General features: G+C 43.0%; 1 protein-coding gene across 4 annotated transcripts in view; it reads left to right on the top strand.

Annotated features, from left to right (window-relative positions):
- HS6ST2 (heparan sulfate 6-O-sulfotransferase 2) overlaps nt 1-24,994 on the top strand; it is a 286,476-nt gene that overhangs the window by 212,952 nt on the left and 48,530 nt on the right. The gene's annotated exons all lie outside the window — the stretch shown is intronic.

Genomic DNA, 24,994 nt, shown 5'->3' with positions numbered 1-24,994 from the left:
ATGTAGGTGTGAGAGGCAGAGAGAAGAGTAGAAATGTGAAGATAGACTAAGAAAGACCAAGGAAGTAGCAAAAGGCTGAGCCAGAGATGGACAGAGATGGAAAACTGACAAATCAGCCAACCTGGGATCACATTTCAACTCTGCTGTTAAATTCACTGTGAGACCCTACTTAAGTTACTTCTGTATGGACCTCAGTTTCTCCATCTGTCAAATGAAGGAGGTGTGCTAGAAAATGACCCTGGAGCACTTACCAACTCTCTAGTTCTCCCCAGGAGCGCTAGGGGGATGAAAGGGCCAGCAGGCAGGCAGGCAGCAAATACACAGAGGCAGGCATGCACACAGACAGACTGGCTGCATACATGCATAGGCTAGCCTCAGAATAGGAGCAGAACAAACATGAGGGTGGGCCAGCAGGCCGTGAATCACAAAGAGCAGCGGCCAATGCCACAAAATCGTTTCATTGCTCTTTTTTAAAAATTTTTATTTATTTATTCATGAAAGACACACACACACCGAGGCAGAGACATAAGCAGAGAGAGAGAAGCAGGCTCCATGCAGGGAGCCCGATGTGGGACTCAATCCTAGGACTCCAGGATCACACCCAGGATCACACCCTGGGCCGAAGGCAGACATGCTCAACCACTGAGCCACCCAGGGGTCCCCGTTTCATCACTCTTATGATAGCCATGGCCATCTGAGGAATTGGCAGCCCTCTTCTGCATGGCATGGGCCTAGCTTTCTGGGGGCCACACACTCATTTTCTGAGTGGCTTAGCCATCTCTTTCCTCTATAGGCTCACAAGAGGAGTTTTTGAGGCTGTGTGTCTAAAGCTGGATGGATAATTTTGAGCACTGTGTTCCCCAGGTTTTTTAAACTTTTGTGAATTTTACTTGCAGCATTAGGGAAGTGATGAGAATAATTAGTACATGTCAAGTTTCCAGCCAGTGAATGACTTTAGTGAGGAGCTAACAATGTACCTCTTAGACAGACTGATTGCAGCTATAAGGTGAGGTTTCGGGCAGGTTTTAGTATCTGGTCTTTTATCCCCCCCCCCCCCACACTTTCATTAGTTTCTGCAAGAAACAAAACACTGCAATCCTCTTGCTTTCCTTACAATTTACCCTCTCCCCCTAAGATAACAGCCCAAGAATTTAGCTTGAGGGTGGGTGGCCTGACAGTAGGTACCCCTCCAGGTGAATCTGATTTGATGTTGATCTCTCAAGAAGCTTCTGTGGCATCTAGGACACTATTTTGTGTTTATCTCGATCTTCACATTCCTATCCTAGCAAATGTTAGAAGAAAAGCAACTCTGTCAGAAATGTGTTACCTCAGTGAAAGATAGCTTATCAGGATAATGGAATCTGTATCATACCCATCACTGTAGTATTTTCTTAATGAGATTTTGCCATGACTAGAATTGCCACTTTCACAGGCCAAGTGAGTCCTAAGAAAAAAGGCCAGAGTGTGCGTGATATCCGAGGACAATGGTGAAGAGGCCAGGCTGGCTGCAGACTGGTTCCCATACCATCCAGGTGACAGCATCAGTTGAACCATGTGGAACCTGTTTGGCAAGGTGCTGTGTGGCTGGGGTCAGCCTTGGTTCCCATGACCATCTCCAGCCTCACCTTTTCCCTGGGCTCAGACTCCTATGACCACTATCCTACTCCACAAACCCCACTGGGACACTTAATCGGGATCTGATACTTCACCTTGCTCCAAAGCAATCTCCTGACTTTTCCTGAAAACTTGTCCCTTTCTCAGTCTTTCCCATCTCAACAAATGGCACCTCTGTCGTTTCAGTTGCTCTGGCGAAAATCCTCAGCGTATCTTTCACATTTCTTTTTCTCTCCCAGGCCACATCTAAATCCATTAGTGAATTTTATCTACACTGCCTGCATAATACGGCTGGGATCTGACCCCCTCTGCTGTCCCTATCCAAGCCACTATGATTTCCTCCATGGGTTGCTGTAACAGGCTCCTGGTTGTTTCCCCTGCTTCCACCACTACAGGCTGTTCTCGCAACAACCAAACTGATGATCCTTTTAGAATGCTAATTCAGATCTCATCACTCCTTTGTTCAAAACCCTATTGTGTGAGGGATCCCTGGGTGGCGCAGCGGTTTGGCGCCTGCCTTTGGCCCAGGGCGCGATCCTGGAGACCCGGGATCGAATCCCACGTCGGGCTCCCGGTGCATGGAGCCTGCTTCTCCCTCTGCCTGTGTCTCTGCCTCATTCTCTCTCTCTCTCTGTGACTATCACAAATAAATAAAGATTAAAAAAAAAAAAACCCTATTGTGACGCCCATCCAAGACTGAGGCCTCCCCAGGGCCTGCAATGCCTTGCCCAGTCTGGCCCCTGTTCCCTGTCAGACCTTGTATTTTATGACTCTGCTGTGTGCCCATTCCTCTTTAATCACACCGGTCTCCTTGGTTTCCTTGACATATACCAGACCGGCTGCTACCTCAGGGCCTTTGCTCCTCTGTCTTGGCCTGGAAAACTTTTCCCCCTAGATATTGGCAGGGCTCGCTCCTTAAATTAAATCAGGTCTTTCCTCAAATGTCACAGGATGATGATTGCCAAGAAGTCTGATTCTTCAAAAGAGGTCACTGGACTTGGCCAGCAGGCAGCCACTGCTGATCTTTAAGAGAACAGCTGCGTCTGGTGCTGGAAGAGGAGAGGTTCTCTAACCCTCTGTATCTCTTTTAGACCATGTGCTTCTTGAGCTCTGTGCTGTTTTCTCATTCACCTTGGCATCTGCAGCATCAGGCACAGTGCCTGGCACTCAGTAGGTTTTCAGCCGGCATATGTGGAATAAGGGCACAAGCCTGATTTTTAAGCAATTGGTAATATGAGAACACCTTAAATTGCTAAAAGTTGTGACGGCTGCCTCAGTTTGTTTCAGGGAATATGGTTGTAAATAATACCTGCACATTCACGGCAGACCCATTCCTTGAGCACCGACATGTGATGTGTTAAGCATAGGAGGTGGAGGTTTGCAGTGCACACAGGGCTGGGGAAGTGGGGGCTGGGACCATCCTGGTCTCTTAGGAAAATAAGAAAGTTCAATCTCTGCTTGTGTATTAGCTAGCTCACTTCCCTTTGAACATTCTCCCTTTATTTTTATATATTCATTTTGGGGGAGGAGCAGGAACAGAGAGAGAATCTCAAGCAGACTCTGCACTGAAGCCTAGGGCCCAATGACATGGGGCTTGATCTCAGAACCGAGATTATGACCTGAACCGAAATCCAGAGTCAGATACTTAACCAATTGGGCTACCCAGGCATCCCTGAAAATTCTCCTTTTAGAGACACTGGAAGGATTATTTAGCTTCACAAGCTATCCTTGGGGTTAAGCAAAATCTTAATGACTTTAGGAGTATTCAAATAGTTAACACTCAGCTGGCCGTAAAAAAAAAAAAAAATATATATATATATATATATATATATATATATATATATATACATTTAATGTGGATTCTCCCAATAATTTAAACTGGGTTCAACCTTCATTTACTTTATCTTCCTTCCTTTCTTTAACAGCAGGGCTGAAGTTCAAAACGAGCATGGGAATGGCTTTTGTTCTCACATGCTGCTCTATCTTTCAGACTCTGACCTCTGAGATCTTTCCCTAAACACCAGTTAAAGAGGGTTGGCCTTTCCCGAAACACTTTGTTCCTAGAGCCTGCTTTCCTTTGCTGTCTGAAAATTGTGTATGGTCTCTCCTGCAGCATAGGCTCACAGAGCCCTCCAGATCAGTGGTTGGGAAGTCTTTTTACCTGTAAGGAGAGGAAAAACAGGACAGTGTGGCCAAGAAGAGGTAGTCACTCTACCACCCTTTGAGGTCATTCCATACTCCTATAAAAGAGGATTTTTCTGTGACTCCCTCTGCTGTAAATCAAATGCATACTAGGAATGCCTGGGTGGCTCAATCGATTAAGTGTGTCTGCCTACGGCTCAGATCATGATCTCAGGATCCTGGGAATGGGCCCTGCATTGGGCTCCCTGCTCTGTGGAGAATCTGCTTGTCTCTCTCCCTCTGTCCCTCCCTCAGCTCATGTTCTCTCTGTCTCTCTGAAATAAATCTTTTTAAAAAAGCAAACAAACAAACAAAAAAAACCAAATGCTTACTAAACAGTTGTGTGCCATCCAGATTCATTCAACATATATTTGCCGAGTACCAGTCTGCCTGGATGGAAAGGAGATGGGAAATGCAGAGATGAAACCCAGTTCACATACCCACAAGGAGCCCACGATCTGCAAAAGGTAGAAATAAAGATAAACATGTGGACAGATCTTATGATTTAACGTGATAAAATCAGATCTGAACAAAGTGGAGCCAAGAGGAAAAGATTGATTTTGCCTGGGGCTGGACAGAAGCCGACAGGACACAAAGGCAACAAGTGTAGGTTTTCAAAGAGAAGCAGGAGTTTGCTCTGAGGAGAATCTGAGGAAGCACAGCCCAGGCAGGGAGAGCAGCTTTGTAAAGACCCAGAAGCCAGGACAAGCCCAGAGGGTCTAAGAAGGGCAGTGCACTGACCTTTAGAGAATGTGTGAGACTGGGTTTCATCATGAAAGATCTTGGATGCCATGCTGAGATGCAGACCTGATTTGGTAGGCAATCAGGAGCTATCAAAGATGAGCAAGCAGGGAGGGGTAAAATGGCTGTTTTGTCCACAGATAATACGGGCGCCCAAATGGAAGGCAGGGGGCCCTGGGTCAATGCTGTGATAGTATTACACACTCCCACTGTCAGCACGCTGACCACACTGAAACAACTATTAACAGGAAAAGGGACATAGTTAGTTCTAGTCCCTGGGCATGCATTGCCTGGGCAGAAGAGCTGCCATCCCTTGTCCCACTGCCTGTTACACCGAGCATGGGATGGGAGCTCCTTGTTCCAAGGCAAAAGCCCTCAGTAGGAGGCTGTTTGTAATCATGCCGAAAATTACTTCATTATTGGAACCTGTGTTTGATCTGTGATTAGGAGCTGGATTAAGAAATCAAGTAATCAACCACTGACATTGTAACCATAAATTGTTCTATAAACAACCAGCTTCCCCTGCCTCCCCCAGCCCAAGAAACGAACCTAAAAACAGATGCTTTTCCTGTTGTTTGACCTCCCATGAGTTTCAGCACCCAAGTCTGAAAGCTGTGCCTGCCAGCCACAATGCCCCCTCCTTCTCCTCACATATGGGTCGCTCATGGTGTACCTTGTCAGCCTGAGACAAGACACCCAGGGAGACTGGAACTGTTAAAAAACACGCAACTTATTAAGATTCATTTAGTGAGGGGGAAGAGGTTTACTTTTAACGGAACTGAGGAGAAAATGCCTGGAGTTCCAGATGAAGAACAGTTAAGGAGAAAATCCTCAGAGACTGTTGCTGTTCGAATGATTTGTTGGAAGTCGTTTTTTGTCCTGAAGGCTTTTATTCTGGGCCAAAGGCATTCCAGTACTCCAGCCCATAGAGATACGTCTTTCTGTAAAACAACCTTAAGGCTTATTGACATTTTCTTGTCTGGGACTGCACTGTGCTTAACCTTGCAGACACATAATAAGTTGCTGTAAATTATAAGTAAGATCTAGATTTCGTTTTTGCAAAGACTGGCAGCAACTGGGCAGTGATGTTCTATGAAGCTGTGCCAGAGGTTGCTACTACTGCATACTCTGTTTCCATGATGCCCGGAGACAGGAGCAGCTTGAAATGTTTCTCTGATCATTTTCCTTCTATCAGAAGGTAGCAAGCTTCACTTTTCTCCTTTGTCATCATTTCCAGCTCAAAACCCTTAGAAGTCATAACATGGAAGGGTTAGAATCTCTCCAAACCCTTCCATGTTACAAAACAGGGACTCAGAAGTCAGGCGACTTGTGCTTTGTCCTCGGCTACTCTTCAGCAGAAACAGAGCTACAGTCAGGTCTCTAACCCAGAGGTTTGCTTTGTTCAATGAGAGCAGGCCTTCCTTCATCTGCCCCTGGGGAACAATTCCAGTAGCTCAGTAATTAATAACACTGGCTCTTTCCCCAAAATTCACTTTGACAAGTTGTCATAAAAAATCACTTGATGCTTGGTGTAACTATACCACCAACTAGAGCTAACACTTGGAGGGCACTTTACAGTTTGGACAGTACTTTTCACCATGACCTCTTGAGTAGGACTGCTGGTGTTATCAACGGCTTTGCTGGTAGGTAGCATTTTAAATGATAGTGTGTTAGAGACTGGGATCCTTTTTCTGCAGAGGAGTTTAAATGGCTTTAAATTTTTTTTTGAATAAAAAGAGGACCAGGGAAGGTTTTCATATATGCGCTTGTCATTTCCAACAGGATCTGTGAATAAAAATTTAAAATACTCTGTGTGAGACTGAATTATCTTAGGATTGGAATGGACTCGAGGTACAGTGAGTCGTTCTAGGAGACAAAGCAATGGAAGATTCTAGGTTAGGAATAAATGCTGCTAAGGGATTTCTAAATACTCTTAAACTCTCAGAACACTGTGAGAAGAAATCATGGTCACTGAACAAAATGGAAGAATGAAATAGAGGGCCACCTGGGTGGCTAAGTTGGGTAAGCATCCAACTCTTGATTTTGGCTCAGGCCGTGATCTCAGGGTCGTGAGATCGAGCCCCACATCGGGGCTCTGCACTCAGCAGGGAGTCTGCTTGAGGATTCTTTCTCTCCCTCTCACCCGCCCCCCTGCTCTCTCTTTCTCTCTCTTAAAGAAATAAATAAATAGCCCCTTCCCAAGACATAGAGAAAGTGAAGGCAATAGGTTGAGAAAGGGAGAAGGGAAGATGCAGAGGAGAAATCTCTGTTGGAGATTATAACTAACAAAAGTTGTATCTCTTTTTTTTTCCAATTCATGCATTCACTGGGGTAAACAGATGATATCAGAGCAATAAAGCACCTGAATCTCTCAGAGTTTGCTGCTTGGAAGTTAATGTCTTGGGAAACTGAAGACTCTTTCCATTTCTTTGGGAACTTGCTGATTTGGGGTTTTACATCAGAGTCAGCAAATTACAGCCCCTGGGATAAATCCAGTTCATTGCATGTCTTTGCATGGCCTGTGAGCTAAGTATGGTTTTTATTTCAAATGGCTGAAAAAAATTACAATATTTCGTGACATTTCAAAACTATGTGAAATTCAAATTTCAACATCTGTAAAGAAAGTTTCATTGGAACACGACCATGCATTTATTTACATGTTGCCTTTGGTGCTTTGGTGCTGCAATGGCAGAGTCTGCAAATTGAAAATGTTGACTGGCCCTTTAAATAAAAAGAGTCACCTCCTGCTTTATTTTTTTTAAGATTTATTTATTTGAGAGGGGAGAAGGGGCAGAGGGAAAGGGAGAGGGAGAATCCTCAAGCCGACTTCCCCACTGAGCATGGAGCCCAACACAGAGCTCGATCCCAGGACCCTGAGATCACTGAAATCAAGAGGCAGCTACTTAACTGACTGAGCCACCCAGGTGCCCCATGGAAGTAGCTTCATGGGCTGAAAGGGTTAAATAACTTCCTTTGGTCCCTAGCTCTTTACCAGAGGGGAGTTTAGACCAAGGGATATTCTGGTTCAATACACCTTAATTCAATGACTTGCACTCTTAATCACCATATTTTAGAAACGAATTAGAAAAATGGAATCTTAGGCTGCAATCAAATGAGAAATTGTATGCTGTGGAGGTACATCAGATGTTTAAATTTTCTGAAATGTTATATTGTTTCCTGATAATTCCAAGTGAGATAAATAGGACATTTTTTCATTTGCCCTTTGTAATGACCTGCTTCATATAACCAGCAGCGAGCAATTTGGGGTCTGCAGGCTGTTTGAGGACACATTTTGTATTGATTAGCTGTAGCTCAGGCCTGAATGGTTAACTAAGCAATTTGGGTCTTAAAAAAAGCTGTAGATTCTAATACCTCTACAACAGTTTTGTTATTGGAGAGGTGGTTAGGGACAGGCCATTATTTACTTGTACCAATTTCTGGCTAACCCCTTGCTTACTCATTGTGGCATCTTTCACCAAAATGTCATATAGGGCCAGGCTTTCCAAGCACATTTCAGAATAGTGGCATTTAAGCAGGAATTTAGATACTCACCTAGAGCTTTGTTCTGGATCTCATCACTAAGGATGGAGGGGGGGTTGATCCCGGCTTGGAACAGAGGCTCAGGAGATAAATGAAAGGCTGAGGATCAGCACTGGAAGGTCAGGAAGGCACATTTTTCATACTGGGACATTTGACCTACGCATCATTTCTCATGCTGTTTAAAGACATATTTTGCATTGACTAGCTGTCACTGAAGCCCACACAGTGAAGTCAGTTTTCTGCCTTCTGCCTCTTTCCTGAGCACCCGTATTCACTGTAGCTTAGATCTAAGAGAAATGATGTCTTCTCCCAGCTCAGAGGGTTAGAGGCCTTTCAGCTTTGCCTTTCCTCCACTGCCTCTTTAAACTAGATTTCTTTCATGAGTACTAGCATTCCCTGGTTGCCTTTTAGATTTCTAATCCGTAGCTTCATACCATTATGACCTGACATTTCCAATTACATTTTATTTTAGAGATTTTGCCATTTTGCCAGGGTTTTTATAACTATCTTGCTTTGGGCCCTCGTGAAGTCAGTGAGAAAAGTTCCCCCACCCATCCCTTGGTTTTGAGGTCCACTAAAGTCATCAGAGCCAGCTTGAATTTGTGTTTCAGGAGGCTTGTCTGAAATCCAAACAGCCATCTGCTGATGGCTTGGTAACTAGACTGAAGATTTGTATGAGGATTATCAGGAAGGCTGGCTGGTGTCTTCTGTTTGGGCACATTACACACAACGCAGCTTTCGTTGTGGTTCTTTATGTGACCACCTGTTTATTTATTTTATTTTTTATTTTTTTATTGGAGTTCAATTTGCCAACATATAGCATAACACCCAATGCTCATCCCGCCAAGTGCCCCCCTCAGTGCCCATCACCCAGTCACCCCAACCCCCCACCCACCTCCCTTTCTACTACCCCTTGTTCGTTTCCCAGAGTTAGGTGTCTCTCATGTTTTGTCACCCTCACTGATATTTTCACTCATTTTCTCTCCTTTCCCTTTATTCCCTTTCACTAATATTTATATTCCCCAAATGAATGAGACCATATAATGTTTGTCCTTCTACGATGGACTTATTTCACTCAGCATCATACCCTCCAGTTCCATCCAGGTCGAAGCAAATGGTGGGTATTTGTTGTTTTTAATGGCTGAGTAATATTCCATTGTGGAGGTTCCTCAAAGAGTTACGACCATTGCCCTACGACCACTGCCCTACGACCCAGCAAGTGACCACCAGTTTAAATTCCGAATGTTTCACCTGAACAGATACCATTGTTCAGTTGATAACCTTGAATGATTTCTAGTTGGCTGTTCCTTATCCCAAAGGAGTGTCACTTAGGATGAAATTCATTCAGAGAAGTATTGATCCCTTAGCCATCACACTGCATTGATTCCCACTTCTCTCAACAGAAGAGTGTCCTTCATGGGCTGAGAATGTTCATATTGCCTCTAGATATGATTGTTTATTCAGCAAAGGCCTTCATTAAACCAAGCAATACTATAAGGTAATGAGGCTTGCTTTAACAAACATAGCAGAACTTCTACATCCAAATGAGCCCTGGCTCCCTGGCTTTCCATCATCCTGCTTCTTTTCAGGAGAAAGTAGTCAGTCCAAGGGTTCATTCAGATCTCTCCTCCCCTCCCCTAGTGCTGAGTTCCCCAAGAGACCTGTCCTCAAATCCTATTCCAGATGACCTCCAAAGAGAGAGGACAGGTGGAGAGAAAGCATCCATGCAGCAGGGCAAAGAAGCTCAAGACTGACAGAGAAGGGGAAGCCTCGAATATAGTGGGTACAACAGACGACTTGTATTGGCATATAAAGGATGCAGAAAGCAGATTATTGTGAATTAATTATTCCTTTATTGCTCCTAAATGTACCATGACTGAGCTGCAAGGCATAAGGAAGAGGGCTCATGACTGTCCTAGAATTAAATATTACAAGTCAGAGTAGGAAGCACATAACAGATATTTTGGTATCACTTAGAGCTTTGCCCCAAGCAGGTGGTTAGTGGCTTGTTGTTGAAACAATAGTAGATTAGAGCTGTGAACTTGGACAAGAAGACCTAGACTGTTATAATGAGTAGAAGAGTAGGATCATCATTACATATCAATTATGAAATAATTGAATTATTATAATCTGTCATTTCCCATTTATCACTATCATTATTCTGTCAAGTCAGGTAGTGATACTGTCTTGTTTCTACCCCACTTTGCATTTATGGGAACCTAGGCATACAAATTAGTTGAGGTGCTGGTGTGATGGCTTGGAACAAGAATCCCAGTTCTCCAACTCTCCATGTGGCACTCCTCTCTCAACAATCTGGATGAAATCAGGGGCTAGCATCATTCACGATCACTATTTACAAAAGTCTAATTAATACCTCTTACTCCTTAATGAGATACTTCTCTTGACTCCATACACAAGCAGAGCCAAACAAGTGATGTCATAATGCCAGAGTGAATTATTGGGCTTGTGTCAATCCAGGCAGGGATGAAAAATCACCCCGGTGAACTTAATCCAGGAGCAATCAAAGGGCCAAAGTTTTAATTAGTGAGACTTGTGATTTACATTCTCATTTGGCATCCTAAAACTCTGCATTAGTCTTCAAACTCCCGCACTTCCCTGGTTGTTGTCTGACACTGGTTAAGATAGGTAATGTGCTTTTAAATAACATTATATTTAATGGACCTTTGAAGGCACTGACATGAATCTCTTTCCTTCTGCATCATTTCTAATCAAAGGAGGATGATGCCAAAGCACGATAGTGGATACATGAAAGGAACACATTTACTTTTAACAAACATAGCAGAACGAATAGATGGGAAAATGGTGCTTGTTTCTTCAACATAGTCGAGCTTTCCATGTTGCTACATCAGTCACTACATCCAATGGTTATAGCATGTTCTCTTGACTCTGCTTGATGAGGAGACATCTTTGTTCTTTGAGGGTGAATTATGTTTTTGGGAATCCATCAGAAGTCATCAGAAGGTCATTATGAGGTCCTAATTGACCAAGCTGGATCTGTGGTTGGGGCCAAAAGTGGGGTGTGACTATGCTTCTCATGTGTTTCCTCACTGTCTGTGGACAGAATTCTCAGGGGAGAGCTCTGGAAATGTGAATGCCAGCAGCATCCTTGGAATCTATACAGATTCTTCAGGTGACAACTGTAAGAGGACCAGTATGCATTGGGTATGATATAGGCCCCATTGACTTGCTAAATATCTGTTTTAAGACTTTGTCAGACTGCCTACATTGTCTCCTTATCTGCCAAGTAACTCTGATCTTCATTCTCTTTCCAACAGTCTGGGTGGAGCTACCATCTTTCATGAGTGTAATTTTACAAAAATCTAACTAATACCTTTTACTTGGTAATGAGTTACTCCTTTCGACTCCATAGACAAACAAGGCCAAATATGTGATGGCAGAATTCCCTAAGTGAATTATTGAGCTTGTGACAACCTAGGCTGGGATGAAAAATCACCTCAGTACTTTTAATCCAGGAACAATTAAAAGACTAAAGAATTAAGAAATGTGGGTTTTAATTGGTTGAAGTCTTGAAAGAGTGACCTTTCTTATTCACTCTGGTGCCTTTTTTGTATATGTTCTCTTTGATTACAAGTGAATATGCCATTAGGGAAAGATATCTATTTCCTTCCTCTGTCCCTTGGTAACTTATGGGCAAGAAAGAAAAAATTGGCTTCTGAGCCTGCAAAGAGCATCAAATCATTGGATTTGTAGTTCAAGTGAGAGCCAGTACCCTGCCCTGAGGAACTTACAGGAAGCATAGAAGGAGAATTGCCAACAGAAGGAGCAGACAGTGCTAACTGGTGATACAGTTTGACAAGAGAGCAATGCCCCAGGAATCCTGAACAAATGATTAGAAAGAGGCCCAAGGGAAATCATGAGACGTGCTTCTCTGTAGCCTTGGCCAAGTCTCCCTAGCTCCCAAAAGAATGTCAACAGCAGATACAACTGCTGATGTGGGGCAAGATCCAGGCAGACAAACCACATAGGGAAGGAAAGTCATATGGAAAGCCCCAAGCCCACTCACACAAGACCACTCAACGGAAGCAATCCTTTCTGTTGTCAAGTGACTGGGTGGTCTGGAGAACCATTGATCTAAGGCTCATGCCCAGATGGATGCCTCTAAGTTTCCCACCCTTTTCCTTACTGTCAGCCGGATCACCAGGAAGTCTGCACCTACACCACATTAACTTAGCTGCCCACAGGTTATTGCCACTGGTTTACCCTCTAATGTGGTATCTTCAGCTGCTAAACATGAGTGAACTTAACAGTAGGGAAATTATCCTCCGTTCAACTTGACTTTTAAAAAGTCTATGTAAGACACTGTCCTGTAGAAAATGCTTCTAGGTTTCCAGAAAAAAAAATTGTGCTTCTTAGAGTCAGCACCAGGAATCAGTTTGACTCTCCTGACAAAATGATACCCTTCCTTTTTGTCACAGGTTAAGAAAGCTATTACCCAGCATGTTTCCCTTATGGCCTTGGTTGCTAGGAAACTCAGAGCTAACTCTAACACTTAAATTTCAAGAACCCCACTGTTCAAGATTTTAAGAATGAGTCTTTCTCCTTTTGAAGAATTTTTTATTGATCTTGGTTTTTCCCCAGGGTCATATTATAGGTGTCCTTTAGGACAAGCTACCTTGAATTTGGGGTAGTGGTAGGTCATAAATTACAAAAACATACTGCTGTGGCCTCACCTGTGATGGTCAAATACCAATCTGCATTTTCCGTGGCCCATGCTCCTGGCTCTGACTTTGTGCTCCCCAGAATAAATTCTGTTTCTGTTAGTCACAGCCTCCATTTTCACACTAGATTTGATGCTTTCCCCCCGTATAAATCTTTAATCATTATTTCTCTATGCCTCCAAATATCAGAAAGCAGGGGGGATGCACAGAGCAGGATGCACCTTCCTGTTGTTGTGGGGTTTTTCCCCTTATCTCTGGAGCCAGTCGATAAAACTGCAAGAAGGAAATTTCCATGAAAACAAGAACCTTACAGTATGGGGACTGCTGACCTGTGGCAATTACTCATGCTAGGATTGTTTTAGTTGGTGCCTTACTTGACTTTCAGTTTATGGCCATCACTTGACAGAATTAAAAATCGACTTTGCTCTGTCTGCTCATTTTTTGAAGGGGACAGCCTGTTCCAGAGGAGGTGTTTTCCAGAAAACAAAGAGTCTGTACTGTGACCAGAAACCAAAACTGGATGGGTGACAGCACAGGCCTGCAAGCTGTTGGCTCCCTGCAGTCCATGGTATGGCATAGGCCATGGATGACCTTTCTCTAGAACCATGGGCAGTTGGACAATGTGCCTCAACAAGGCCTGGTTGAGTTTTGACATCCTGGAAAAGGATGTAAAGGACACTTCCCCTTAATTTAAACAAAACTCCCACCCAGGCCTGCAAGGGATGAGTAGAGCCAAAGCTCCCAAGAGAAAGTCAAAGAAAATAACAATGACAGAACTTTTTGAGAGTGAGAGGGTCACACTTTCTCTCTGGGGTTTCATCTCCCTTTTGAGTTTCTGGAACTTTAAAGCTGAATTGCCTTCCCATGAGCCATAGAAAAAGAACTGGTCTTCTTCCCAAGGGTGTGATGATGAACTGACATTCTCGAGCTCCAGTGAAGGTTCTAGCCCTTCCCAGCATAAGTTATCTGTTTATCTCACATAGAGTCATTCTTTACACCTCATCAGTGGGGTGTCCTTACCCATATATCCCTAATTGAGACGAATCTGGAAATGGTTTAATATGGTCTAACATTCATGGTATCCCTTCATAGACAGTGTAAATAACAGAGTGAAGGCAGCCATTTTCTTACAAAGGTTGAGGGGCATAAGGAAGAGAGCAGGCTCTTCCCATTCATAGGCTCTGCCCCCAGGCACTGATGAAGACATTTGCCACAAGTACTTTATTCCTTACTTCATTTAGGATTTCACAATGGCTGGAAGTAGATCCTATGGGAAGATTCTGCCCTCTTTCTTATGTTCTTCAATGGTTTCTCCATTTCGCCTAAGCCAAGAGGTACTCCCAGACAGTGAGACCTCGCACTGTCATTTCACTGTTTGCTGTAGAGCAATGTATGGACACCAGTTCAGATGGGTTTAAAGAATTTGTCAAATAGGAAGTTGATAGTTTAGTGGTTAGGGAGAACCAGAGGGCAATTAATTCAAAACACAGAGACTATCTGACAAAAAAGTGGCAGAGATGAGAGCGTAACTCTCAGAAAGCCTCAGCCTTCCCAAGTGCAAAACAACTGGGTTTGGCATATGGCTGACCCAAATTCTGATTATTACAGAGCCAAGATTTTCTTGAAGTTTTGAGGCTGAGGAGAATAGTCAGTCCCATTTCTGATTGTGTATATAATAGAGGAAGCAAACAACAGGAACAACAATGAAAAGTGGACTAAATGTTTCTTTGGGAAATTCTAATGAATTGTTTCTTTGGGAGATATATTTGCATAAACTTGAGTACAGTTGCTTTATCTAGCTCAGGCACTAAAACAATTTCTTATTTTGTTGATCTTTGTTGCAATAAATAAGGCTGGACTGAAAAAATATATCTAAAGCCTATAATTACAGATTTGTTTGGTATATGATGCTTCCTTCAGTATACTGCAGATCATCGTTTCTAGGACTTGATGAAATCAGGTTGCATGTGACCAAGAAGGTTTATTCTCTATCAAATACTCTTGGCATTATGAAGGATGGCATGACTGATGAAATACCGCACTCATCAGAAAAGCACACTAAGGAAAAGCAACGTGTAGCAGTTGGAAACCTATGATACACGAATGTCTTATAAACAGCAAATGAGTCTCTTATGAGTGTAACACTCACCCTAGATCCAGTTTCCTCTTTGGCTTGCAGGAACCCACTTTCTTCACTGTAGTTTGTCCTTAATCTTCTTTCCAGGCTCTGCTCTTCCCACTCTATACACTCTCCTTATGTAATCTCTTCCTCTCTAAGGTTTTCAACCACCATTAACATTCTGAATATTCCCAGATCTCTAGAGACCATTCTTCAGCGGAAATATCTATATATCCAGCTAAGCTCTACATCCATATATCCAACTGTCAAACAAATTCATAGCCTCGGGGTCTCAACAGCGCACAAAACATAACCCAGAATGAACCTATCATCTCTTTCATACTCTCCTCCCACAGAAAAAGGCTGTCCATCTTTCTTGTACTATTTATTTTGGCAAATGAAGCCACAACTCATTCATGTTACTTCATTTTTGGCCCCAAGCCTTTCTGTCTTGTTCTGTACTCTGTGGGGGCTCTGGCCCTGTTTGCTAGGTGCTAGCCAAGTTCTCTCATTAACTTCATGTTACATCCATGGGGTACTTCCCTTGGATACATCCCTTCTTTCTTAGGACCTTTCTTTACTATCTTGAGGTGCTCTTCTAACTCCCTATTTCTGAGTCTTTCCCGTGACTGAGTGGCGTACATTCAATAAAGAACCTCAGCTAAGTGTCTTAGGTTGGACTGGACTGTTACTAAACACTCCTATTCATTGAAAATAGGATATGGGTATAAATCATATAAGCCCTAGTATTTAACAGTGATTAGTGGATGATATACAAGCAATATATTTTTTTGTTTCCCTGAATTATCAGAATTTTAATCTTCCACAAACATACCCAGTAAAATAATGTTCAGCTTTCCAAATCTTAACACAACAGAAAGAAGTGATTGGATTTTATTCAGAAAAGAAATTTAATGGTCTCTACACATCATAGAATGGATAATGTTTGCAAAGGAAACCCTACTTAGAAATAGCATGCACTCAAACAAATATCCAAATGAGTGATATTTGAGCAGTTTAAAAATAAAAATATTTTCAAGTTTTTAAATGTCCTTCTAAATATAAAGGAAATGTGTAAGAACCTTCGGTTTACAGGCTCAGTACTATTAAGGAGAAGCTCATTGGAGCTCATTTGAGAGAACTTTTCTCTCTTTACTGCCCCAGAAAGCATGATCAAAACCATTGCTGCCATGGCCCTTCTACTTGCTGTCTAAGGAGACAGCCACACTTTTAAATCTTGAATATACCCACTCCTTTAGAAAGCACTTAAGATGCTAAGTTCAGCAGCAAGAATATCTTTGAATGTTCCTGCCTTTGAACACCAACATGTAGCAAGAGAATTGGAGTCCCAAAGCCCCGGTGTTAAGATCTGAGGCCTTGGTTAGGCAGGACCAGCACTGCCTCAATGACCCAACTTGTCCAAGATCCTCTAGCCATTAGAGAGACGATGACCTGGCTCTGCCTGATTCCGGTACCCATGCTTTTTGCACAACCTCAGAGTTGCCCTCCACTCATTAGGCAGCACCATTCTCCAAAATTGCTGAATCCCACTCCCTTTACCCTATTGGAGTTTCATATCTGTGGGTACTGAGGCTCAAAAATGGCACTGCAATAGACTGCCATGTTTCTAGTCATACAGTGTCGTCTGACATAAGTTATTTGAACTGTTAGTAAACCTCTAAATTAATATGTGTTAACTTAATTCAGCAAACATATATCATAAGACAGATTTACCAGGATGGTTGTTGGTCAACAGGCATTGAACACCTTCTTTTTTAAAAATATTTTCTGTGAAAGAGAGTGTGTATGGGGGGGAGAAGAAGCAGAAGGAGAGGGAGAGAGAATCCCAAGCAGGCTCCACACTAGCACGGAGCCCAGTGTGGGGCTTGATCTCACAACTGAGATCATGACCTGAGCCAAAATCAAGAGTCTGATGTTTGACTGAGCCACCCAGGTGCCTCTGTATTGATAACCTTCTATATGACAGAAGTTATAGGAAACTTCATGAATGGATATGAATACAATTTGCTTGTATCTTCAAGTAATTTAACATATAATGTGCAGGCAGAGTGGGCATTCTTGAAAATCTGTAAGAACAGATTTAGCAGGAAGTAAAAACAAAGTGATTATTCACAAGAGAAAAGGAAATGAATAAGTGATTGGCCCCACCCCTCACCAATAGCCTTGGCTCATATCATTCTGCAGTATAAAGGCAGAAGAATATCACTTCCAAATAAATGAGCTCACTGACTTTCCTTTTTTATTTGTGTATGAATTCCTACCATAGCAGTTGGCTTCTTTGGCTTTTCCTAAAAAATTCACTGAGACTTTCCTGGCCTACTCTGGGGACTCTCTAACGTATAATATTCATCAAGTAGGCTCTAGTTGTGAATTTTTAATTATGCCAGATCATTTTCAGTAAATAGAACTTCAAGCTCAATTAATGCTGTCAGATCTAATGTTTGTCTCACCTGCTATTGGGCTCCACTCTGTGGTATTTTCAGTAATTGCGACTTCCTCAGAAAGGCGGAGCTTCTCCAGAGATGGATGTCTGCAGCCCTTTGCGTCCTCTGCTTTCCTGATTCAGGAGCACTAGACTGGGGGCACTTCATTCCAGCAGTTTCTAATTGTGTTGTCTGGAAAGCAGGGACAATGGATACAGCTGACTGTTATCTCTCACTTAGTGGTGACTAAGTGTGGCTGTCTCACGCTTCCTGTGAGGCAGTGGTTCCCAAAGTGTCCTCCATAGACCAGCAACCTCACCATCATCTGGAGACTTGTTAGAAGTGTGCATTCTTAGGCTCTAGCCTACACCCACTGAATCAGGAATTCTGGGGGTGGGGTGTAGCCATCGTTTCACAAGTTTTCCAGGTGATTCTGATGTTTCAAAGTAAGGGTAGGCATAATTTCACTCTATTTTGTGAAGGTTTTTATAACCCAGAGTTTATTTTCTGATTTATGCATCTTAAAAACATACTGAAAATCATAATTGTCCTTGTGGTAACTCAGCTTTACCTTTACCTTCCTCAATTATCCCAGGCATAGGCAGTTTTACTCCTTGATTTATTTCCCTGGCACTTTTTCACGCTTCATCCGATTTGGCACATTGTGCCATATACCTATTAACATGCTCACCTTCTCTATTATATTAGCTTTGGGCCACTCAAGGGCAGGAACCCTGTCACAGTCATTGTCTGTTCAAGGCCCAGCATGATGAGGGGCACATAGAAAACACACATATAGTAAATGTGTTTTGAGTAAATAAATTGTGTAACGTTTTATAGTTTTCAAAACCATAGGATGGCTTTGAAAAGTGGGCCTGGCAGACAAGGGAACAGAGGTTCAGAGAGGTTAAATGTGATTCGGTGGATGGCTACAGACCCAGAGCTAAAGGTGAAAGCTTGCCTCAGTTTGGGAAAGGTAATGGTCATAGTTCCCTAAATATTGTCCTCATGAACTGAACTCAACTTAGGAAGCCTGGGATACTTTGGCTCTTTAAGGGCAAAGTCTGTGATTTGTTCCCAGACAGGCCGTTCCTACACCCAGCTGTGATGATGTTACTAGCTGGGCCATACTTGTACCAACTGTGATGCTATGAGAAGGTGACTGAGGGTGCCAGTTAGTGAGGCACAGTGCAGAGATCGAGCACAGGAAAGGACGTCGTGATGAAAAATAGAAATAGATTTTAGCGTTATCAGAGGTACAGTCCCTGACATTTGATTAGTCCTTGGTAAAGGGGAGCCAAAAGGAAAAGAGGTGAGCTCCAAGTGAAACCAAGGTTTCTTTTTTTAAAAAGATTTTATTTATTTATTTTTTATTTTTTATTTATTTTATTATAGTCACACACAGAGAGAGAGAGAGGCAGAGACATAGGCAGAGGGAGAAGCAGGCTCCATGCACCGGGAGCCCAACGTGGGACTCGATCCCGGGTCTCCAGGATCGCGCCCTGGGCCAAAGGCAGGTGCTAAACCACTGTGCCACCCAGGGATCCCAAGATTTTATTTATTTATGAGAGAGAGATTAAGAGAGAGAGAACACAGGGAGAGGGAAGGGAGAGGGAGAAGGAGATTCACTGCTGAGCAGGGAGCCTGATGCATGGGGACTTGATCCCAGGACCCCGGGATCATGACCTGAGCAGAAGGCAGACACTTAACCACCTGAGCCACCAAGGTGCCTTGAAACCAAGGTTGCAAGCTCAGTTTTGCTCATCTGCCAGCAGCACAGAATGTACTTTGTGAGCTGTATTTGTTATGGGAATGGGTTGTCAGCTGTTGTCACTCACCTCACCTCTTGGCACCCAGCTCACCTTATCATCCGTAAGCAATTTGACTGGGCTAGAAAATGGGGAGAAGCAAGTGACGGCCATGGGATGAGGAGAGTCACTGGCCCACACAAGGGACAAGGTCTGCATTTCCCACGTTAACCTTAGCATTGAACTCTACATAACTAAGTCAACTGGCTCAGGCTCTTTTGTTTGGACCTTGGGATACAAGACTTTGTAACACACTTTTAAATTCCCATAAACTGGGGCGGACATAAGCAGATGTGGCATAGGCTGCCCACCCCCACTGCACTCCCCCCCCCATGCCAGAAACATCTGCATGTTAATCACAATGGAGTGCTGTCCCATCAGGCCTTGCTGCCTATCCTCATATCTTTGACTTCCACTTCAGAGCAATGACTATACATCTGACCCTGTGTTTCTTCTTAAGACCTGCTGTCTCTCTAAGTGCCTGCTGGACACTGTCCATCAACACCCCAACTCAGTATGCTCCAAACTGAATCATCTTCTCTCATCCAGATTCCCTCCCAGCCAGTCTGTCTTTCACTGGCACCTTCGTTTTCCCAGCCATTCAGCTTCCACACCTTCTCAGCAGCTTTTGTGTAGACTTTATTTTCATTCTTCAGATGAAGTCAGCCCCCGAGTTCTCTCATTTCTTTTGCTATGCCGTGCCTCATTTCCTTCTTTCCACCCCAAACTACCATTCCGGTCCAGGCTCCCATCATATTTCAGGTCTCCATCACCCCAAACCTTGCAGTACCAGAACTAGATGTGAATGTGATAGCTGTAAGACACAGTTCCAGAGTGCTCTGATAGTCTATAACTCAGATCCAAGCTCTTGGGAAAGATATAGGTGAATAGCCAGTTTAAATGAAAAAATAATGTAATTTAGGAACCAATTTGTGTTCTTTCTTGATCCCAGTGAGGCATTCAGGGTTGTGACTGGCTTCACTGGACAGAAAAAGCATGCACCAAGAGGTGAAGAGAGCAAAATAGCAACAGTAATCAATAAGCATATTGCTCCAGTCTCCAATGCCCTGTGAGGAGTTGAAAGAGTGAAAAGTTAATGGAAGGGGAGAGGGCAAGATAATGTGAGTGTCCCGGCTATCTTTTCCATGAGCTCTGCAATTACAAAGTAATTGTGAACGTATGTGTGAATGGTACCTCATCAGTTTAATTCCCTTTGCTTTATAGATGAGAATCCTAAGACAGCAAGAATTTATATGCTTTGCTGGCAGCCAGGATTAGAACTTGAGATTTTTGAATAAATGCTCTGAGAGATCACAGTTAACACTGCACTTCCTAGCAATAAAGATGAGCTGTTCTCTTCCCTGAAAACCTGTCATTATCCACAGTTAAGCAAAGAAAAACTAAGGAAGGAAGCTAACTGAAAGCACAGGTTAGCAAACTGAACTTTCTTTGTTTGATAATTAACAGAAATATAGATAATAAGAGCAGGACCCTTAAAGGGGTATGAACAATAATTGAGGCACTTTAGGTAGAGGAAAATGAAAAAAGTTTGGAGCAAAGAAAGAAAACTACTCAGGACATAACCTAGCAAGATAGAAAAATGAGATAAAGAAGCCTCATCAACTCTAATGAAAGGAAATCGATATTTAAAGAGCTGTCTTGCTCAGTAACAGAACAAGGGCAAAAATACTTCAGAAATCTGAGCCTCTTCGAAAATAAGAAAGCAGGTTTTCTTGGGGAAGCAATCATGATGGGGAAACGATCATGATTTCAAAGCCTTTCGAAAAGACGACCACTTGGTGGATATGTTGTATGGGAAACTCAAGCACCTGTTGGGGAAACAGATCAGATGAGTTTCTATCCCTGGTAGAATCTATATATTTTAAGTGCATTTCCTCATCATGTGAGCTTTAAGGAACCTAGAGTCATCTCTAGGGGGCAGTTAGCTACCATTTCCCCAGATAGATTTGGAATAACCCCTTAACAATTGCTTGGGTTTCATCTCAGTTATCGCTTATGAGAACACACACTGGAAAATATGAAGAGCTATACAAATGCAGTAGGGTTCTTGTTATTCATGGGCACTAGCCAACTACTCAAGCACACTTGCTAGAGAATCCTTTCCAAGCTTACCTGTCTTTGTAATCCACATGATGATCAACCAACAAGCCAATTTTAACTAGACCAGAATCCAACTAGAATACAGTTTGCCCAGTCCATTCTTCTCTAGGAATGGAAAATGTGTGACACGTGTGTCACCACTTCCTATCTCCCACCAGTCATTGGGGGACATTGATAATTGAACAGAGCCCAAATGCAGCTCTTTTCATTTGTTTAACGAATATTTTCTGAATGCCCTCTTACGGGCTAGACAGATAAACAATAAGATATAAACAAGCACCATGCTCAGGGCCAAATAAAAGATATATAGACAATGAGTATGACAGCCTGAGTCTCTCTTCTGAAATTCAATTTCCTAAAACCCTGAAAAATCCATTTTTATTTATTTTTTTTAATTTTTATTTATTTATGATAATCAGAGAGAGAGAGAGAGGCAGAGAGAGGCAGAGACACAGGCAGAGGGAGAAGCAGGCTCCATGCACCGGGAGCCTGACGTGGGACTCGATCCCGGGTCTCCAGGATCGCGCCCTGGGCTAAAGGCAGGCGCCAAACCGCTGCGCCACCCAGGGATCCCAAAAATCCATTTTTAAAATTTCAGTGCTGTCGTAGGTAGAGCAGCGCAACTAGTTTTCATGGGTCTGAGATGAATTAATTCCAAAAAGAGCCTACGAAGTACTATAGCAAATGCAGAAGTTTATGCTGCCCATCAAGAAAGTGAGTTGAGTGTGTTTAAAGCTGCTAGGTTCTTCTCCCTCAAGTACCTCTCTGATCTAAGAGAAAAATCCAGATTGGAGTGGATCTGATTGCCATCTTGTGTTAAGAACACTGGATGCCATTTCAGCATCAAATTATTCAATCAGAAACACTTTGAAAATGCTGAAAAGTTGGGTTAGTCGGAGTTTCCCCACCTGAATACAATGTGCAGAATACTGCAGATTTTTTCCTCCAAGTTTCTGGTGTTGGAGACATCAGTGGAGCCTGTGGAAAGTGGCTTACTTGATAGATGGAGACGGACAGCCAGCCAGGCAGACAGAAGGAGCCCTGGCACTCATTAACTTTTCCTAGCAGGAGCTCACCTGGAATAGTTTTCATAGGCCTTTGATGAGGTTGGGTGTGAGGGAGGGAGGAAAGAATCATCTCAGAAGAGAATAGCTACTCAGGAGGAGTAGAGGAAGCCTGGATTTATAATCTCAGGGATTTCAGGCCACAGCCTTTAAGATTGCAACCCAAAGAGAAGATCAAAGTAGAGATCTGACAAGTGGTCAAAATAATGACAACAGGAATCTGTTTCAGATCTGTGGGTTGGAAACTAGCTCTGGGTGTTATTCTGTATGTTAGTAAATTGAACACCAATAAAAAAAAAAAAAAAAAAAAAAAAGAAACTAGCTCTGAGCCAATACAGTTCCCCTCCCATCTCATATGCCCCAAATTATCATCCATTTATCAAATCCCTGAGATTGCTAGATGATCCAGTGGCCAGTATTCTTGACAGCATCTTAATCTTTTGGTCCTTGACCTGTGTTTTTCCAGATCTCTGAGGCTCCCAGACAGTCTGTGGCTGCAGGATCTTCTCTTTCTCTATCATGGGGCACTTCCAGAAAACTCAGGGTCCTTTGGTCTCAAGGTTTCAGAATTATATATAGTGTCTTGTTCAGACTTTGCTGCTGAGGCTGGAACTTTGAGGTGGACGGATGACTGTTTTCCATCAATGTCCACCAAGCCTTTCTCTACAACAGTTCTTAGTCTAGCTACAAAATGAAACTCCTAGGATCAAGCCTGCCACAAATTCCGCTTGGTCCCTACCCCACTTTTGGATACACTTTATGTCTGCAAATGGATCTGCTATTTGCCAGAACAAACATTTTGGGTTGCTTGATTACTTTTACCCCCAATCATGGTGCCATACCTTCTGTATGTGATTTTTCTCTGATAAAGTTTTTGTTTTTCTTCTCTTCAGATCTGCACTTACAGGGTTTGGCAGTAGGTCAGAGGGGTCCTTATTCCTATCTTTTAAAGCACAACTGCTCCCAGACCACCCCTGTCTAAAGCAGCAGTTAACAATAAGAAGGCTGCCTCTGCCAGCTGCCAGCTTTCCCTGATGTCCTGCAGTGCCCTGAATTGAGCTTTAACGGGGTCACTTGTCATGCAGATTATAACGGACTCTTGTGCCCAAGGCACAGACCTGGGAATTTAGCAGTCAGAATGGGTGTTCTTGCATTGAAAAGAACAGGGATGCCTGAACTTGGTGACTCTGGGAGCATTAAATGACCACCTAGTCTGAGCCTGGTAGCTTACAAAATCAAAAGAGCCTTTGTCTCAGAATGCTTCCAGTGAAGTTTTCCACTCTACCCTCTCTGAGTGAGGGGCTAGGTGGAGGAACGTTTATTGGCCAGTGACCAGGATGTGGAAGTGAGGAAAATTGGGTCCGGCTTGAATTTTGCAATTCATAGCATATTGTGTCCTTTGCATCAGACTGCCCCAACCTGCTGAAGGAGACAGTCTTGAATTCTTTGGAGCTACAATCTTTGCCCCATTGTTTGGTATTATCTCTTAGTTTCTGAGCTTGGCTCTGGATGAGGAAGGTAGCTGGTATGGTCCCAGGCGTGGATAAGGAAGGAATTCTTTGCTAGCAAGTCATAATGGATAGATGGAGTCTTCAGAATGGAGTCTGCAGGCCCCACTCAGAATGTAACCACAGTATGGCAAGTCCGTAGCAGCACAAGGAAATGGTCCCCACACTGTGCGAGAACCCTAGCGCTTTGTCTTGACAGACTTCTGATATCTCTTCCAGAATAGAATGTGTGCTCACTCTTTCTAGAATGTCTGTCGTCGGGATCCCTGGGTGGCGCAGCGGTTTGGCGCCTGCCTTTGGCCCAGGGCGCGATCCTGGAGACCCGGGATCGAATCCCACGTCAGGCTCCTGGTGCATGGAGCCTGCTTCTCCCTCTGCCTGTGTCTCTGCTTCTCTCTCTCTCTCTCTGTATGTGACTATCATAAATAAATAAAAATTTAAAAAAAAAAAAAAAAAAAAAAAAGAATGTCTGTCGTCTCCAGCAGAAAGATTGGAGCTCACCTTGGTGTCTTATACCTCAAAGAAGTGCTTTTTGGACCTCCTAGACACGGAATCCTACCTGTTGGGGCTTTTGCTAACTGTCTGATTAGCCCTTGTCTGTGCCCACACCCTCTGTATTACCTTTGCAATCACCCAGAACCTATGATTCTCTCTTGTTCCAGTCACATCTGCGTCGCCATTTAAAGCTGATGAGTACAGGGCAGAATATCTTTTGTGACCCCCATGCCACTCCACATATAAATACAGTGACTTACAGGTACTTATTTCTGAGGCACTTAAAAGCTTCATAAGTATCCGGAAAGCTCTTTGACATTCTCTGAGACAATATTCTGTGCCTTTGGAAGGCTCTATTATCCTCATTGAAAGCCAAGATATGCATTTTTCTTTTTTACCTTCACTTTTCATAAAAGGTTATGCTGACGTAGATCTGAGTAACAACAAAAAAAATCTTTCTGATGAAATCAGGATAAATAATTCCACACATCATCTAGGAGAGAAAGCCTTTGAATTGGTTTCCATGGAAATCTGAAGATGAAGTAATAATTTCAAGGCAGAGCAGCTGAATTGAAGATAATGGTAAAAATAGTTTGATAAAGAAAATAGAATAAAGTAATCAAGAAGACTCCAATCAATTATTCCTTTTTGTTTACCTT

The sequence above is a fragment of the Canis lupus genome, chromosome X (genome assembly GCF_003254725.2).
Source record: "Canis lupus dingo isolate Sandy chromosome X, ASM325472v2, whole genome shotgun sequence".
NCBI lineage: Eukaryota > Metazoa > Chordata > Mammalia > Carnivora > Canidae > Canis > Canis lupus.
Note: the sequence above shows the minus strand (reverse complement) of the source record. Positions and strands in the feature narration are given on the sequence as shown.